Source organism: Rhineura floridana, chromosome 1 (assembly GCF_030035675.1).
Source record: "Rhineura floridana isolate rRhiFlo1 chromosome 1, rRhiFlo1.hap2, whole genome shotgun sequence".
Classification (NCBI taxonomy): domain Eukaryota; kingdom Metazoa; phylum Chordata; class Lepidosauria; order Squamata; family Rhineuridae; genus Rhineura; species Rhineura floridana.
The window spans coordinates 307455472-307467156 of record NC_084480.1 but is presented as its reverse complement, the minus strand read 5'-3'; the positions used below and the strand labels follow the sequence as shown (position 1 = coordinate 307467156).

Below are 11685 nucleotides of genomic sequence, written 5' to 3'. Positions count from 1 at the left end.
ATGTTCCTGCTGCCCTTGGGTGCAGTGGAAGACAATGCCCTATTGCAAGGGTTGAAGTAAGATTCGGCTACCAGTCTGGTCAGCTTTCGCATGTAGGATTTGAGGGAAGGCACCATCTTGGCCTGTGCATCAGGCAGCAAAATGCCTTGCACCAGCCCTGCACAAATGGATTCTGACTCTACAGAATGTTGATCTTAGTCAATACATCAAGAAGCAGATTAGTGTGCTTCTAAGCGGTGCTGTTCCTGGAAGAAACAGACAGTGCTCAGTGTGGATTTCTTATCCACGTGAGGCTCTCTCGCTGCAAAATCAACAGAGGTGCACCCAGTAGGACAGAAGCACATAAGGACTTACAGAGCTTGTATGGTTCCACATGGCTGGATGTCTAAGTCTCCTCCATAAAGTGCTGCAAACCAGAGACATCTGAAGGTGCCTAAGGGTCAATGGCCCTTACGTTTGACACCCCTGCCTCAGTTCCATGCAGGAAAGGGGATTAATTTTACACTAAAACTGCAGAGAAACCAAACACCCTTTCTATCCATTCACCCGACATTTGCTTTCTGTAGTTAGCCGATTTCTTTTAAGTGTTGCTCCTTGATGCATTTTCATAATGGAATAAGCTCCAATCCTTTGGTCCGAGTACAATTAGCTGAATATGATAATCTGAAGCTCATTTTCATCTTCAGTATGTAGAAATCTATATTTTCCCTCCTGGAAGTAATTTTAATTATTGCATCTGCAGACATTTCCATTATTCAGGGATGCATATGGGTGGATTCATATTTAACTGAAAAAGAGGCACCTTGCCTATCTATTTTGCCATTCTCCCTGGAACCGAGTATTCCATGGTCAGCATCAGGTATGGGGTCAGGGGTGGATACTATTGGACAATGGTGCCTCAACAATGGTCCACGGGTGCCAAGCACTGATGCCAACCCTGAACTGTGGAATCTTTTCTTTCCAGGTACTCTGGTATATAATGTACATGGAATGTAAAGATGGGATGGTCAGTATTAAACACCTAAAGAAACAAGTGGGAGATTATTGGCTTTTCCTGATCATTTGGCTACTTAGCTGGAAATGTTCTGCTCAGAGTTCCTGCCTGGTGCTTGAAGTCTTGTAGTCTTTCACTCCAATCAGTTCCTGATTGGAGATAGTGCCTGACTCCCAGTATTCCCAGTGTAAGCTCCATGGTGCCTGAGAGTGATGGGGCTGACGCTCAGAGATGCTGTATTTGCATATTATTTACTTACTTGTGACATTTATTTGCCGCTTTTTACAAAAAGATCTCTCAACTTACCAGTCCACAAACTACAAAACCACATAAAAAACAGTTAGAAACCAAATGCAGACAACAGAATGCAATAAACAGCATTCCTAAATACATTCCTAAACGCTCACTCAGAAATACGATAAAAGAGGACAAATCCTACCCCACCCAACTGAAGGATGAGCACCATAAAGATGCCAGAATTATAGTAGGGTATGATTCCAATTAGCAACCAAAAGCTTGGGCAAGCAGGGATGCCTTAGCCTGGCACACAAGTGGAGAACCACCACTGAAAAAGCCCATTCTGGTGTTGCTACTTTCCATACTTCCTTTGGAGGAGGCCCATGGGGAAGGGCCTCTGATGAGGATTGCATATAAATCGGGAGCCCTAATAGTTAGTGATTCTGGAGAGACATCACGGCCATGACACCCATGGTGACTTTGATCCTGTGATGGGTAACATCCCATATTGATAATTCACACCCCAGTTCTTTTGCTTTCTCATTCTGATTTCAAACAAATATAAGCCACACTTCAGAGCTGTTGTTACTGATGTTGTTGTTGTACATGTTCCTCCTAAAGGAGTTATAAATAATACACAGATAACACTGAAATGAAACTTGGGGGTTATAGAGAGCTCCCTGTAAATTATGCACAGGTGTTATAGATGAAAATCCGTGGCGGTGATAATAAAAAGAGATTAGCACAACTCATTTGCATGCTGGACTCTGTAATCAGTCATAACAAGTAATTAGACTTTTATTAAAACATCTGTTGGTTGTTCATCTTAACTACTAATTATCTTTCTGTTAAAGCATCTAGAGAATGTAGAGAAGCTTAGCAAAGAAGCTGTTTGTGGTGCTGAAGTCTTGCCTTGGAAGCCTTGGGTAACACATAGCTGTTGTTCCACAGGGTTAGCAGGTCTTCACCTTGAGATGGTGTTTGAGTCATTAAATAGCATTGCTTATGCACTTCCCATGCTTTTCATCCCAATCCTCCAACACTTCCTGCTACTGGCTCCTCTCTTTTCTGCGGCACCAAATGTGATTCTAGCTTTGCCCCTCAGAGTCAGTGTAAAGGCCAGATCAGACTCAGCTGTGGATGGCCATACCTGCATCCAGATATGCTACTTAGCTAAGGATCTCTGGCCCCAGAATCACAGAGACCAAGATCGCCAAACCAACAGTCTAATAAAGAATGAATGTTGAGTAGCCAAGGAATGTCGAATGTCAGTTGGAAAAGAACAATGGAAGACTAACGGGGATGAGACAGTGTATCCTGAAATAGAACAGAACTGGAACTGAACACACCTGTTTGAAGGTGAACATAACTTTGTTGTGGGTCCCACTTGTCACTGTCTAGACTCAAGAGTAGCCCCTTTCCCTCTCTCATGTACCCTTCATCACATTCACACTCTTGCAGGTGAATTGCCCATTCAGTAAACCATCCACAGAACATAAGAAGAGTCTGCTAAATCAGGCCAATGGCCCATCTAATCCGGCATCCTGTTCTCCCAGTGGCCAATCAGATGCCTATGGGAAGCCCACAAAGAGGGCCTGAGCATGAGCGCTCTCCCCTCCTGCAGTTTCCAGGAAATGGTACTTGCTCTTCTGTCTGTGCCCACTCACTCACAGTGATGAAGCTGCCCAAACTCACACCACTATATTTGTTCAAATTATTCAGGGATGCAGCATGGTGATAATCAATGTATTTCAAACAGCCCCTCCTGAACTATAGCAGGGTAATAAAGGGATTTGCTGATGCACTCAGTAAAACAAAAACCACAAGGGGATGCATCTCATTTATTAGCAGCTTTTAGAAAATGCAGCCGCTGCCACCTTGGGCTCTTGGAGGCAAAACGTGTGAACAAAGGACTATAAATAGTGGGACGTGCAAGAAATGTTGCTTAGCACTTTGACACATGTGAATAATGGTGACAGCATTGCTATCACTTCACCCAGAGCAGGACACATTGCCATTTTGGCATAGGTGATTCATTATTCCTTTGCTCAGATTCCTTGGCAAAGTACATTAAAGGAAAGGCTGCTTTATATGGAGCAACACAATGAGATGTAAAATGGGGGTCTTTCAAGAGGGATGTTAGGGACAGCTGTGAGGGAGGAGTGAGGCCTTCCCTATTCTTTCAGTGGATATTTTTACCTCTACCAAAAAGTGACTCTTCATGTACAGGAGGTTTATCTCCAAAGACGGATATTTTATTACTGCTATTACTACAAGGAGAGGGTTTTCTAAATAATTAGTGTACATGTAAGTTAGCATCCTAAGACGAATACACACCCATTCCCCTTTCAAAGAGCTGGCCAACTTGCTATTGCACAACTGATGGTCAGTTACATTTTCCCTTCATCAAAAGGCTGCCAGACCTTGCAGCTGTTTTGAGGTTCTGGACTGTTGCTCAAATGAAAGAACTATTGGACACCCTTCTCCATTCTGTGAAAATAATTGTGAAACTTCACTGGTTTTCTCTCTCTATATTTTTTGATGGATTCAGAAACTGTACAGCAGCCTTCCCCAACCTTGCATTCTCCAGAAGTTGTTGGACTGTAGCACCCATCAGCCCCAATGACTGCTTGTCTTGTTTTTTTACAGTGGTGGGGTTGGCTGGGCGTCTGGGGACACACAGACACCTGCCTGCCAGCTCTTCGCTGTTTGTGGTGACAGTGCTTTTTCTCTCTAATACTCTTCTTTCTCTACCGGCAGCAAAGTACATTAGGACACAGGGAGCCCTGCTGGTGCAGTGGAATAATATGAGGAAGAGCCACAATAGACAAATGGAAGAATATTCAGTTAAAACTAAGATTAGAAATCTATTGTGGATAAGTAAGAAGTAAAAGAATTTTGTTTATACATAATAGATATCTATCTGGAAACATGAGATTGCTACAAACAGCCACTCTCACCTTAAGCTTCCCCTCTGGCCTCGTTAATTGACAATGAAAGGTTTAATCTGAAAGGCAAGTTAAGAAATGTTAAGATCTGGAAGGATATGAATTTTGAAATCTTTCTAGATTTGGCAAGAGATGCAAACAGTAGAACATGTAAGAACCAGAGCTTGGAAAAGTTACTTTTTTAAACTACAACTCCCATTAGCCCCAGCCTGCATGGCCACTGGATTCGGCTGATGGGAGTTGTAGTTCAAAAAAGTAACTTTTCCAAGCTCTGGTAAGAACCAAATTAAAAAGAGCTCTACCTGCTTTTCAGCTGACTCAGATAAGAACATTTCTTCATCAACTGATTAAAGATCAAGAGATTTGCAGAGAAAAGTCTGAATTTGAAAGACTATTAGAAACTGGGACACCCCAGACTTTTATCAAAATTGTACCCAATGATAAAAAACCACATCAATATATACTAAAAAGGAACAAACAGTTGAATATGAAGATTCCTGAAGATGTGTGGCAGCTTATATTTCAAAAAGGGTCCAACTTCTCAATTTCAATGTTACGTAAAGCAAACAGCATAAAGATGATAACCAAGTAGTAATGGGCCCCCTGGAAAAGCAAACTGATAAGAAAAACAGGAGACAGGAAGTGTTGGGTATGTCAGGGGTCCAAAGGAGAGTTTTTGCATATGTAGTGAGACTGTAGTAAAGCATGGAGTTTTTGAAGAATGATAGAAGTCATGTTTAACATCCACATAGTTGCAGACCATTTGTTGTTCCTCCTAAATTATGTGCAAAGGAAAAGAAAGTGCTAGAAAATTATACAGCCATGAGAGTGGCTGTATAGTATAGCCAGCATGGATTTTTCGCATTCCGCAATGTTAAATTGAAAATACCCCCCATGCCATTCTGATGCTTCCCATAAGCTCATTTCAAAACAAAACCTTACAAACCTTATAGTCCTGAACTCAGAAATGCTTGCTTAACAACCTTCTATGTTTTCATGGTGATACACAAAAGTCAGAGAGAATCGAGAGTTCAAAGTGTAAAGAGAGAAAGAAAAAACAGACCCCTTGTGGACTTTTTTGTTCTCCTAATTTGTGGAAATTAATTAAAAATCAGCCATATTCATAGAGTACCTGTAATCCTATTACTGACCTTGCCCCATACTCTGACCTTCAACCTCTGCACTTTAAAAGTTAAAAATATCTAGCTGATTTTTAATTAATTTAAGAAATTTAGCATTGAAGTCAATGGTAAGCCTGGGCATGCTCAGTAAGAACCAGCTGTCAGTGTTCTAAAAACCAGACTTACAGCTGCTGGGCTTGCCTAATCAGGGGGCCACATCCACACCAGACCTTTATTTAGACCTGACTAAAGTGAAATAAAGGTCTGGTGTGGATGCGGCCAGGGACAGCTTTGGTTTAAATTTGGGTGGGAGGCTATATGTGCCTGCTGTAGAATAAAAAGGTGGGGGAAACCCTGAAAAACAATGATACTGTTCACAATGTTTTCCTTTTGGAAAGGAAATGAGCTTTCCCTCTGCCCAGTGCCCACCCACCCAACATCTTCCCCTCCCCCTTCCTCCCCTTCCTGCCCCTCCCTCAAGTCAGTTTCACCTATCTTAATTATGATTGCACAATAGTAAATCCAACTGAACTCAAAAAGCATGCAAATAATCAAACCTGCCCTCCCCTCCTCCTCCTCCCTTCTATCCCCTCCCTCTTTCACCTTCCCTCCCCTTCTTTACCCCTCCCTCCCCCTCCTCTTCCACCATGGTCAATTTTACTTATCTTAAACATGATTGCACAGGAGTAAATCCCATTGAACTCAAAAGCATACAAATGATCAAACCTGCCCTCCCCCCTCCTCCTCCTCCTCCTCCCTCCCATCACATCCTTTTTGCCCCTTCCCTCCTCTTCCTTTGCCCCTCCCACTCCCTTTCCAATCCCCTTCTTCCACCTGCACCTCCTTCCACAATCTGGGTTGGTCTTTCACAGTCCAATCCACTTCCTGTGTAGCTTGGAAGAATTGGGTAATGTGCCTCTGAGCATATGGTGAGTGGTGGCAACACCTGCAATTAGCCCAAATACTGTAATAGAAAGAAGACATGTGCTGTGCTGATCTTGTTTTAGCAGGGAGGAACCATATTAAGACTAGTTCAGATAGTCATTTTAAATATGTTTGATTTACTTTGAAATGTTTGTGAAGTTTCCTATAGTAAATTTTCTTTTGCTTCTGTTTCTGTGAATATGTGAAGTACAGCAACACTTTGCAATACTAAAAAAACCTCCAAAAACAATTGAGGAATAATGGCACTGACTATTGTGCATAATTGTTTCCAATGGACATGAGGAGTGTCTCAGTTTGCACAAGATAAAACAGTGGGAGGTGAAATATATTCTAGCAAAATTCTAGGTGTGCTCTATGTGACCATGCCCACCTTTCCTTAAGTGGAGTAGTTTAAGCATAGCAGGCGGAAAACATGCATCTTGGGCAGGCCAAGTTTATTTTTTCTAACAGTTAGATTTAGTGCTTAAGTAGTAACATATTGTAATCAGTCTGATTTTACATCACACTGCATTTTCAGATTCAACTGTTAGTGCACCCAGAATAGAAATAGAACATAGCCTCCAGTTTGAAACACAAAAGGCTGTCTTCACCATCATATGGCATTGACCAATGAAAAGGCTTTGAAATTAATAAAAATAAGATTTCTAGGATGAATAATGAGAGAAATATAATTTTCTAGGTTAGATTCTCTGTAGAAACAGTAGTAACATAGGAAAGAATCGAAGTAAGAAGAATACCAACAAACATGCAAAAATATAATTCTCCGTCTTTGGAGATAGCAGCTGTTGCTACCACTCACCGTATGTTCAGAGGCACATGTTACCAAATTCTTCCAAGCTACACTGGAAGTGGATTGGATTGTGAAAGACCAATCCAAATTGACTTTGCATTTTGACACATTTGTAGGGCAGTACAATATCTCAGAGAGGAGTTCAGGTCTCTTGCTCTCCTGATGCATTCACTATAGCTGCCCAATTTCCCTGCTTTTTAAAGTTTGATAGAAATATCGGTTGGCTATAGGCACGTTTTTAAACCGCAAGGTTTCTTTTTTGGCGTATTAGTGAACATCAGTCTCAGATTATATATATAATGATGATTGCTAGGATACTGTTTGCAGAAACATGGAAATGAGAGAGAGAGGCCCAAATAAAGTACATTTAATAAGGAAAATTTGGGATCATTTGAGGCTATAAAACTGACTGCACTGCTGTGACTTTACAAACTTATTAAGGAAGAAATGGAAAAATGGGTACCTATCATAGCATATATTAAAAGGAGGCATAAGATACTTAGGTTTAAAGTATCTGCTGCTATAAATTATAAACATGGATTATGTGTATAATTTATAAAGTATGTTGTTGTTATGTACCTTCAAGTCAATTATGACTTATGGCGACCCTATGAATCAGCGACCTCCAAGTATAATTAAGCTTATTAATTCATTAAAATATTAGTCAGTGACACTGTCATTATAATAAGGAATTATATATTTATCTGGGATAATTATAGACTGTTATGTGAACTGATGAATTAATTGATATTAATTGGCATGTTTTTATATTGTTTAACGTCTGCTTGTATTTTTGAATGATGCAGAAATGTCTTTGTTTAATAAAAAATAATAAAAAAGGAAGAAGAGCCCTGCTGGATCAGGCCAAAGACCCATCTAGTCCAGCGTTGTATTCTCAGAGTGGCTGACCACAAACCTATGAGAAGCCTACAAGCAGGACCTGAGCACAACATTATTCTTCCCACTTGTGATTCCCAGTAAGTGGTATTCAGAGGCATATTGACTCTGACAGTAGATCACACAGGGGGAGGATATAGGCCACTTGTGGCCTGTGGGCCTTGGGTTGCTGGCCTCTGCTTCAAAGAACATCATAAGCTCCATCAAACTGAAGGATAATTTGATGCTTCCTTTCTTTGAAAGAAAATACACCGTGAAATACAAGTTTTGAAAGGGTGAGACAACATATATGTGCATCAACAGGCAAGAGGAAAAAATATCTTGTGAAGAAAATGAAAAGAAAAATACAGCATTGTCATGTTAATAAGTTCAAGAATACACACATGCTTCCTCATTAGTGAAATATAATTATGCATACAGTCTTTTGCATCCCATGTCCAGATCTGTATGGACAGAGAGGATTCCCAGAGGTGACTGGCTAAGCCCTTCATTAATTCATCATAGCTACTAGCCATGCTGAAGGCTTCTGTGCTAATCTGGCAATTTCTATGTGACAGAGAGAGAGAGAGAGAGATAATTACATGAACAGAAAGGACGGACTTATGATGGGATGGAAGACTGTGGCAAGTTCAGGAGGTAATGGAGCCCATGTCAGAGAATTCCAATGAAAACAGAAACAGGAGTAGAAATTGCCAGTGCTTGCTTATTCATCCCATGTCCAAATGGAAATCAATCCAGAGAAAATGATTGCTATTCACTGTTGTTGTTTTCACTTTGGAAATGATATGCAGTTGATGACTCTGTCCCTATTTGCACTAAACAGAGTTTTTGTTGGAAGCCAAACCACAGCAGAACAGAAACAGTGCTGCATGCGATGAACACAGGTTGCAATGGAAACTGATGATTTCTGACATTCCTAGTGGCTCCAGAGCCACAGGTTGCTCACCTATGCTCTAGTCTCTAGATAATCCTTCACCAACCTGGTGATGTCCAGATGTTTTGGGCTACAATTCCCATCAGCTCCAGCCAGCATGGCCAAAACATCTGGACAGCACCAGGTTGATGAAAACTACCCTAAAAGCTTCTGTCCAGATTGGAGAATTGGGGTTTATATACTTTATATATATCGCAGAAAAGTGAGTACAGGACTGCCCTCTTGGTCTGGATATCTGGGAAAGTATTCTGGTCTGTCCAACACTGTTTTGGAACTGGACAGAGGATGGCAGGGTGGATATGGCTGGTTTGCTCATCCCTAGTTGAGAATGAGCAGCCCCTCTTCCTTCCCCGCCACTGGCTGTCTTTACATGTGGTTGAAGTTGACTGAGATTTCACAAAGGTGAAAGCCGAGAGGTCAGAGCTTAGCCCTGATATGCCTGATTGCTGGATGAGTTGCTATGGCAGAAACCTTCCATTTCTGGAGAAGGACTGCTGGCAGAACAGCTCAGCAGGCTGTAGTCTGATGCCAATGCCAACTTCAGATTACTGCACTGTTGAGAGTTATTTTGTGCCTAAATTAAAAACAAAGGAGTTTAACTGTTAAACACATTCTCTGTATGCTTTGGCAAGCAAAATTGTCCACTTCCATTGTTTCCTGAAGCCATCTTTTGTCAACTGTTCAGGCAGCCTACTATCTGTTGTCTCCCCCTGGAGTCAAAAGATCAGCAAATGTGTGGGGGGGTTAATGTTCATTTTGTTGTTGTTATGGGGAGGGGGAGCAATTTCAATGGGAAATTGCACATTAGTCTGGGCTTCTGCCCAGCATATGTATAAACTCTATCAGTTTTTTAAATGTCGCATCTGACACCCTTGGTACTTCGTGACAACGAAAGCCCTAATTCTCTGCCAAGAAACTTCAAATCCTATGTGATGCTAATGGGGCCTATTATGCAAGTTAAGACAAAATTATGCAAACCTTATCCCCCTTCCCCCTAATTATACACATTGCTCAGCAAGACAGTGGACATTGCTTAGCTAATTGTACAGCTTGTTTAACTCTGCAAGTTACCAAGGTATATGTGTCTCAAACCAGGTACTCTGGGAAACAGAAAGGAACCCCTGCCCAAGGCTGCCTGAGACTAGCCATGTGATCCTATCCTTTGTTAAGGGTCCTGGGAACTGTAACTCTGCAAGGGGTAAACTACAATTCCCAAGATTCTTTGAGGGAAGCCATGTGCTTTAAATATGAGATGTGGATGTGACCTTAAGAGAGTAGGCAATATTGGACTGGATGGACCAGTGTTCTGACTCCCACATAGGGCAGCTTCCTGTGTTATTAACAGCCCAAGTAGCAATAATATGTGAAGCATGACTTCCTTTGCAAGCGCTGCAAAACATCACTCTTAGTTATAAAGATGGTTCAAGCAAAGGTGATGCAGAGGCTTCATTTAACAAGAACCCACCTACAGTGTTTTGCACTGAAGCAGAACTTAGGAAATTGAGTTCTGCAAGGAATCTAACCTATTTTCTGAGAGTAATAGCAAGCGAGACTGATTTAAATTCCCAGATTCTTAAAAGACTGGGAAACCTTCCAGACTACATAACTGCTCAAGTCCTGTTGTTCTCAAATGCAAATTTTGCTGTAGGCACAGACCACATAATACACTGTTGTTGTTTTTAAAAACACACTTTCTGCCTTAAGAGAACATACTCCACACTTATCTATCTGCCAGAGAGCCCCTAAACAGTTTTAGGAAACCTTTTTCAACCTGAGGACCACATTCCCTTCTGGACAACCTTCCAAGGCCACTGTTCTAGTGGAGGATGGGGCCATCAGCAAAAACGAGTGGAGTATCTATTGTAAATGTTACCTTTGTACAGTAAGCACATTTCCACGCACACTCACACATCCGTCTCTAGTAGGGTTGCCAGGTTCATGGCCTGAGACTGATCCTGTATCTTTAGGAGAAGAGAAAATCAGCCAAATGCAGGTGTTCTTGCAACATTGTAATGAGAAAAACCACAAGGTGGAATTCTCCCTCCCCCCTGCACAACTTTTAAAGATACAGAAGACCTCTTGGAGGCCGGGCCTGGCAACCATTGCCCCTTAGCAATACAGCTGCAGCATGGGGATAGTCCCTGGGGGGCAGATAGACAGATTTCCTATCTTTATATCTTTATGAAGATTTATTGTTTTTAGACTTGTGAGAAGAAATTTAACATGTTGAAGAAAGCTAGCCCCCACATATGTGCTTTTCCCATTTGTGTCCCCTTATTTATTTTTCCCGATACTTCTATGTGGCTGTACCTTGCCGTGGAAAATTGATAAAGCTGGGTCTTTCAGTGAAGAAAACCTGTTTAGGGGTGTTTAGATTTGCTGGAACAAAGCCTGAATTTCTCAAATATAATCCACCAGATATGTTTGAAGCTGATTTATTTTCTTTTTCTTTTTATTTGGCTTGTTCCCTTTGCTTCATATCTCTTGTTCTTTCTGGCTTTGCTTTTTTACTTTGCATTAAGTTGGATGTATTTCTTTGAGTTAGCTCTAAAGGTTTTGGAGTAGAAGCTGGTTCTCTTTTTGAGATTCAGTCTATTGAGTTGCCATTTGAAAAATGCCTGAAGCTAAATGTTGCCCACCTCAGGCAAACATCTGAAGTGCTTCAAGGGAATCCCAAAACATTTTGATGAGACGCTTCACTGGAAGATAAGAAGTCACTGGATTTCACACATAGGAATTGTGGAGGTCTCTCCTACAAAAGCTTGTAGGATTTTGAGGGAAACCAGAAAGAGGTTTTATAACACCACAGAAATTTCTCA

The 11685-nt window shown here is 41.3% G+C and overlaps 1 long non-coding RNA gene across 1 annotated transcript; it reads right to left on the bottom strand.

Moving 5' to 3' along the window:
- Nucleotides 1–1294: 1294 nt before the first annotated feature.
- On the bottom strand, nucleotides 1295–10824 carry LOC133376076 (uncharacterized). The gene is made up of 3 exons (XR_009760399.1): nucleotides 10740–10824; nucleotides 4192–4238; nucleotides 1295–2548 (listed from the first exon to the last, which is right to left on the bottom strand). It is a non-coding gene; the product is annotated as an uncharacterized LOC133376076 (long non-coding RNA).
- Nucleotides 10825–11685: the final 861 nt, after the last annotated feature.